Below are 8,463 nucleotides of genomic sequence, written 5' to 3'. Positions count from 1 at the left end.
CGCCTACTCTCGACTCTCTAGTGTGAACTATCAAGTCAGGGAGTTAATAAGTCCTACATTAGACCAGAAACACGTAAGTTTTATATGGTTTAACACCCTACTCTACTCAAATATATTATATGTAGTCGTTAATAGTGATGGAACATACGATTGAATTAATTATCTCATATGTAACATAAGTAATTTGTACTCTGCAGGTTTTGACCGAATAAAGAACAATCGAGTCCTACGTGCAAGGGTCTCCTTATCCCACAGTCGCTCATTGGGCGGTTACAAGTCCCATATATCATTCATTAAACTTAGAAGTAGAAAACAATAGGATATGTATACAAGAATAACATCATAGATAGGGGTTAATTACAGATCTCTCTTGGCTGTCTGCAAATCGTCAAGGAGATTAATAACAGCTTGTGTTATATAACATTCACATTACTGAGCCTGTAGTATACAGATGTGCATCTATCTACGCTTAATCTGTACGTGCAGAACGTAGTTTCATACGATACTCATTGGATACAGCTTGTGTATTTGTAGTGTCTACGACCTGCGTAAGTACTGTACGTCTTGGGCGTTTTGGTTTTCATTTTGTGCAGACGTAGAGTCTACTGCTTGTGTAAGAACGCCGTGTACAATGGTGGGAAGGAAGTCAGGGCTCACCTTTTTAATCTGTCCACGTGTACTACGTCAGTAATTTGTGTATCTGGTTTAAGTATTTTGAATTTGTTACCGTGCTCTCTGGCAATTATCAGGAAGGGTCCTGAAAATGTCGGCGAAAGTTTAGAGATCCTTTCAGGTTCTCTTATCATGACAGCGTCGCCTATTTGTAGCTTGATAGGCTTAACCTGTTCAATTGATTGTAAATCATTTCAGTGCGCGATGCTGCTAATTATTTACGCACTTTTCCATGGATGTCAGTGAAGACATTGATTTGCTTCTTTGCATAATCATCCATGTTATATAAAGGTTGTGTAGGTCCTGTAAGTATGTCATAGGGTAACCTTTTATCGGTCCCATATATGATATAGTAGGGTGCTTTGCCTGTGAAGCTATTTATTGACCCATTTATTGACGCTGCTACTTGAGGTAACCAATCCTCCCATGCTACCCGCATTGGATTCACTATATGTCTGAGAATCTCTAGGATTTTGCGATTGGTCCGCTCAACTAGGCCATTCGATTGTGGGTGATAAGCTGCTGTGAAGCTGTGTTGAATGCCATATAGACTGTTATTTGATAACCAAATATCACATCTCTGAATTTCTTTAATGACCAGACAACAGCTAACGCCTCTACATGCGTTACTGAATAGCGTGTTTGTGCAGCATTAAGTTTACGGCTTGCATAAGCAATTACTCTATTTTTCCCTCTAGTGTCTAGCTGCATGAGAACAGCTCCTAGCCCTTGTCCAGAGGCGTCGGTGCACAGGGTGAAAGGTTGAGTATAATCTGGGAATGCCAATACTGGTGCATTGGTCAATACTTCCTATTGTTCGGGCGTCGGGTATTCGAGAATTGGAGCAGGGTGCATCGTAGTTCCCTTGTGTTGAGCACAAGATAAACAATTAGCAATGTGTCGCTCGATGTCCGTTTTCATTGTACTCCAATAGTAAGATTTTCTTATTTCTGCAAGGCATTTGTCACGCCCTGGATGGCCTGCTTGAGGTGTATTGTGGTACAGGGTGAGTACCGTGTCTCGTAGGTTGTCAGGTACCACAATTTGTGTGACAGTATCCTGCACTGTTTTTGTTGTACGGTGCAGTATGTCTTGTTGCAGTTCAAACTGTTTGAACGGAAGAGGTAACTGGTAGATCGTCCTCCTCACCTGATTCGAGAACATAAATTACTTTAGACCACATTGAATCTTGCTGTTGTTCCTCCCTTAATTTTTGTGGAGTGAACAAGGGTATTGGTTAATTTTGTTTGACTTGCGCTACATCCCGGTTTAATGTGACCACTGACGAATGCTTTACGATCCTCGTCATCTCGGACATTATTATGTCTCATCACATCTTCACATGCTCGGAGAAATGCTCATTCATTATAGTTAGGATCATCCCCTATGAAGTCTCTGATTCGGTCACGCTGTGGTAGTATTTTCCACACATTAGTTGCTTGCGTCAGTGGGTTAGTCATGTTAGTGGTTAGAGGTTTACTAGTTAATTGAAATGCTGGTAAATTACTAGTGCATGCATTAAAAGATGTCAATACACTGTCAGAGGTAGGTTCACTATACAGAGGTGTAGTGTTGTAAGAACGTCCTGACCTAAGTTGTGTAAATAATAATTCGTTATTTGTGTTATCTATGATTGCTTCACTAACTTCTATTGAAGTGTTTACTGTTAGTTCAGGTTCAATGACTTGTAATTCATGCGCACCTTCGAGTTCACATGCGTCAGTGCTAACAGTGTCTTGAAGTACAGTGTCACTTGAATCACTATCTAAGTTTTCATTAGGGTTTACCACTTGTTGATCGTTTAAAATTTATAAATGATCCATAAATGTTTCTTAGATTTAAATGTTTAATAACTTTGCCAATCCATTCACACTAAGGTAATGTGACTTGTAATTTTAGTGATAATTGATTGTATGTTATTTTTCCATTATTGTTACAAGGCACTTGATAATTAATAATCTATCACGATATATACCATGTGAAGATATGTTTTAAATTATATATAAGATGTGTATATATAACTAATGATTGTTTGTGAAATACCTAATGCCGTAGAAATGATTGTAGTTTCTCGGAGAAGTCCTCTTGTTTATTTTAGTTTAACAAATTTATTGGCAAAGCTTGTAGTACAGTTTGCCTATTCTGAGTAATTCAGTCAGGTCTTGACACTGAGGGTGGTATCACCTCTCACTGCCACGCATGACAGAGGTTCATACACAAAGAAATACATCATATTCATTAACAGCTATAAATGTATAGAGGTCAGATTCATGTGGGTAATGTCACTGTTCACTGCCATGCAGGACAGAGGTTCGTACACAAAGAGATGCATCATATTCATTGACAGTACATATATATATATATATATATATATATATATATATATATATATATATATATATATATATATATATATATATATATATATATATATATATACATAAAATCACACGGGAAAATGGAAACAACGGTACCTTAGCTGTCTTTATTCAAGACATCTTCAGAGGCAACTGGATTACATGGACAGAGAGGCTTAAATATACAGGGTGACCTTAAAAACATGAGGTCAGGTCATAATGATGTCATCCCACACCGTAGAGGAGCTTAAGAGAAGGGGGGTGACGTGACTAGTCAGGTCAGGTCAAAAATAAGGGACCCACAAAATAACTATCATACATCTAGATCAAAGGTTTCCAAAGCATTTTTAACCTTGGACCACTGACAAATAAATTTATATAACATATTATCAGTTTTGAACTGACCATCACTAAGGTTTATTGATTTTAATTCCTTAATCAAACTAGCTTCAACCAGAAGTCTTTCTGTGACACAAGATGATTTAAATACTTCTAAGCTTTTTTCCCAAGCAATAATCACCCATTGCTTGGTCTAGATGACGTCACTGTTGTGACTCCATACCATACACATCTACTCTGGTAGAGGTTAATAGGTCGATGAACATAAGAAAATAAGGAGTCTGCAATAGGCCGGTTGGCCTGTGCATGGCAGCTCCTGTCGAGAGTTACTACCACTCTCTATCATCCATGAATCTATCCAGCCTCCTTTTGAAACTTTCCAGTGTTCCAGCACTTACTACAAAGTTGCTAAACTTGTTCCACTCGTCCACCACCCTATTTGTAAACCAGTTCCTTCCTATCTCCCTCCTAAACCTAAACTTATCCAACTTAGATCCGTTGTTCCGAGTCCTATCCTGCTCGGATATTATAAGAACTTTATCTATATCACCTTTATTGATTCCTTTCACCCACTTGAATACTTCTATCATATCTCCCCGCACTCTTCGTGCGGTCGATAGGTGATACCCTGAGAAAATACCACTGGGTCTCAGCTGTCGCCGCTTGTCAAGGTGACTTATGGCTCTTGTAACCAAAAACTGTCCTGAGGGTTTTCTGCTGGTTAAGTGTTCTTATGTTACCACTTACAAGTTAGTGTTACCACTTGTACTGGTACACAGTTAAGGTAACTTGTTATTTGTTACTTGTAGTAGTCACTGTTATTTGTTGTGTTATAAGTACTTTCGGGTACTTATAAAGTTTCTCTCTCTAATTCACTAGAAATCACTGTGTATTTTTTTTATAACTGAAACTTTGAAGCACAATTAAGTTGGTTGTAGGTTCGATCTCCATTGCTGCCACCATTGTTTGGGCTGTGGTTTGATATCGAACTATCTCACTTGTTAACACTTGCCTGAATGAGTGTAGGGTAGTCACTGGTAACTTTGATGAAGCTGGGTGAGATATTCGGTAATCTCATGGCGTGTCACCTTTGATACAGTCGTAGATTGGTTGATAGTTGAAATCGTCACAGCCGCCCTGGGTTGCACTTATACGTATCTTAGCTTGTAAGTTACACAAGTGCACACAGGTTCTGTTATCTTCGCTTGTTGTTCCTTGGTTTTATGTAAACACACGTGGTGATTTTCTAGTTATATTGGGTAGTCTGGTTTTTACAAGGTTGGTTGTTGACAGACTAATGAGCATTAGCTATTAGCTTGTAATTAGCTGATATAATTAGAGAGAGGTACAGCCTGGAGAGCTAGGCTCTCGACACGACGTTATGGTATCATGTCTGGCTGTGTACTAGGGAACTGGCCGACCTACTGGCCGACCTCTCTGAGTCTGGTTGTTGGAGAGTAATTCATACGTCAACACAGACATTAATCTAAAGGCCTACTCACACACGGAAGGTTGAGTCTGTAGAATTTATGGACTGTATACCCGAGAAGGTGTGAAAGACATAAATGTTTATGGGCTGTCAACCCTAGGAGGTGTGACAAAACAAATGCTTATGTAGCTGTATGCTCAATAGTCTGGGTGGTAGAATGTATATAATGAAAGTATGTCCTTAGCCCATATTTATATAATATTAATTGATAGCGGCTAATACAACAGTGCACCACCGTCCTAAGTCACCACACACAGTACACCATCGTCCTGAGTCACCACACACAGTACACCACCGTCCTGAATCACTACACACAGTGCACCACCGTCCTGAGTCACCACACACAGTGCACCACCGTCCTGAGTCACCACACACAGTTCACCACCGTCCTGGGTCACCACACACAGTGCACCATCGTCCTGGGTCACCACACACAGTGCACCACCGTCCTGAGTCACCACACACAGTGCACCACCGTCTTGAGTCACAACACACAGTGCACCACCGTCCTGAGTCACCACACACAGTTCACCACCGTCCTGAGTCACCACACACAATCTTGTGAGTAGATTTAGTCTCGTGTCTCCCACTGCTCTGGGTTTAAGTTGTTTAATTAAGGTAATGTGTCTCTTGCATGACGCGAGTGAATGGCCGCTTGTAAGACTCGCTTATAAAAAGATAAAACGCTAGTGAATTCCTTCCTGTGAGACTTACTCGTAAATTTACTAATTATGTTTGAGAACCCAGGCAGACAGGATCAAAGACAGGGAGGGGTGGGGGTGGTCTTGCCCTGGTGGGGTCTGGCTGGATGCACACCACAAGTTCATTAGAATGTACACCTGCTTAACCCTGAGGCCCGAGGAGTTGGTGACTGCACGTGTTTCTCATAACCAGTTGATAGGAGGGCGATGTTTACATAGTGTACCGACTACTACGTGAACCTCAAATATGAAAAGTTTTTATAAGAATCCACACACAGGGCTCTTGTCTTTGTCATAAATTCAACAACTTTCAAGAGTATTTTTGTCCATTGAACAAATGTTAGTTATGATGGCCTATAAGTTTAATGAGTATATGACGCCTTCTGTTGACTTGTAAATTTCGTGTTGTACCAAATATGTTTACCGTATATATAGGTCACCTTGTAAGGGGCCGCCCTCGTGTGTACCTCCCTTGATCCATCACAAAGTAACAGAAGAATAGAAAACTACCTACAGCCACAAGTGCTCCTACGTCATGGCTCAAACTTATTTTAATAGATGAGGGAAAATCTGTGCGAGTACCTAACACACATTACAACAGTGAGGCTCCGTAGCATCTCTGTACCACCTACACCCCAAAGTAATCTCGACCTTGCCAGGATTCGAACCTGGAATCTTCTAATTCGTAGTCAGACGCGTTATCCGTTGCACCACTAGGCCACATTATAATGATGGGAAGAAGATGAGGAGTGAGGAGGGCTGTAGGAAAGGCAAGTGGGAATGGAGACACGAGTACCAACATTAACACTAGCGAAGCGTCTTGTCCTCATCAATATCGCACCAGCTTGCTCTTAACCTTAATTATGCCTCATATATCGCTCCCTCTCCTCAACACACCTAACTAAAGTAAACAATAAACAAACATAACGATAAGATAGAGGCAATGTTCTCAGGATAATGCCTCTCGTTTATGTTACGGGAAAACCTGGGGTAAATATCTCTCTTTTTCCTCCTCTGTACTATTTCTCACATTATTCCTCTTCTGTTTCTACCACTTCTTCTATTTTATAATTTGTCTTCCCCTTCCTATTCTCTCTTCTTCTGCGTTTATTTCCATACAGTTTCTCTCCTCCTCGTCTTCAGGTTCACCCTCTCTCATCAAAAGACAAATTGCGTCTTTCTGATCTCGCGTTTATTCCCCCAGACGGGACCTTTTCTCAGAGGTCGGGTGTATATGTGGTGGGTTATGTTAACGCTTGTCTTTAACTCACACTAAAGCGAGTCTAATGATCTTTCGAGGATAATTCAAGCTCACCTTTATCTATCGGGGTAATAGTTTGTACTGTCCTTAAACAAAATGAGAAGGATAAGAAGAATATTAGCGTTAAGAAATCCCCCAAAAAGTCAGCGGCGCTTTTTCATGATTTACGAGATCCACACAGTATCGGTCAAGTTACGTAACGTTACTTGAGCAAAATTAAACGTCAGATTTGTTAATAAATCTCTTTGGCGTGAATTAATACGAGAATTAAAGTAATGATTTGATAACTTAGAAATATTAACTCCATATAGACAATAATGCTGTAACAACTTCAAATATGTTTTCTGCATCTCTGGGTTCATAGGCAGGTGAGGCGATAGGACTATTGTTAGCGAGTGTACAGTACAGTCACCCACAAAAGTCCTGTCGTCTCTCCTACTGAACCACGAACCCAGAGATTCAGACTCGTGAACCCGAAACATTAGACATTGATACATTATTCTGTCCATAAATGCTTCGGATTCACGAGTTTGAATCCCAGGGTTGGTGGTTCAGTAGGATAGACTACAAGACTTTTGTGGGTGACTGTACACTTTCTGTTACATTCCATTTCTCTCTCTTATCACTTCTCTTTATCACTTTTTGGTGTTCACATTTTTGTCTTATCTACTAATACCAGTGATGTAGGTCTCATCGATCACGGTCTCGGAGTTAATGACCACCACTACATCACAGACTAATACTTACTGGAAATATTGCATAGCGTCTGTAGTCTAATGTAACCAATTGTAATCTTAGGAATATTAGTAATTAAACACAGTCCTTCTCTCCGACGATCCACACACACACACACACACACACAAAGGGACGTAACCTGAAATGTTTAAAATGTTATTCTCTATTTTTCTCCTACACAATAGCCTCATAGTTGCTTTAACTTCATGCTGTACATTATTTAGTTCCTCTTGGTCCTCTTACAAAGTGCTCTTAGTGGAGATAGTCTACTAGTGGAGAGAATCTACTAGTGGAGATAGTCTACTAGTGGAGATAGTCTACTAGTGGAGATAGTCTACTAGTGGAGATAGTCTACTAGTGGAGATAGTCTACTAGTGGAGATAGTCTACTAGAGGAGAGAATCTACTAGTGGAGATAGTCTTAGTGGAGATAGTCTACTAGTGGAGATTGTCTACTGGTGGAGAATCTACTAGTGGAGATAGTCTACTAGTAGAGATAGTCTTACTAGTGGAGATAGTCTACTAGTGGAGATAGACTAGTTAGTTCTAAGAGACTACTGGTGGAGTAGTGGAGAATCTGGAGATAGTCTACTAGTGGAGAGAATCTACTAGTGGAGATAGTCTACTAGTGGAGATAGTCTACTAGTGGAGATAGTCTACTAGTGGAGATAGTCTACTAGTGGAGATAGTCTACTAGTGGAGATAGTCTACTAGAGGAGAGAATCTACTAGTGGAGATAGTCTGCCAACCCCCTGTATATGGGTCCTCTGAGCTGAATAAAGTCGTCTGGTGTTGGCCAAGTAAAATATTAATAGTGGCGTCCCTGTAGTGAAGATGTTAATATACTTATGTGTCTTCCTTCTTCATGTCACCCAGAGATGTCTTTCAAGTCTTGCCGGAGCTAAATATT

The sequence above is a fragment of the Homarus americanus genome, unplaced genomic scaffold (genome assembly GCF_018991925.1).
Source record: "Homarus americanus isolate GMGI-L3 unplaced genomic scaffold, GMGI_Hamer_2.0 scaffold34921, whole genome shotgun sequence".
NCBI classification, from domain to species: Eukaryota; Metazoa; Arthropoda; class Malacostraca; order Decapoda; family Nephropidae; genus Homarus; species Homarus americanus.
The sequence above is the reverse complement of the archived record's forward strand: the minus strand, read 5'-3'. Positions refer to the sequence as shown.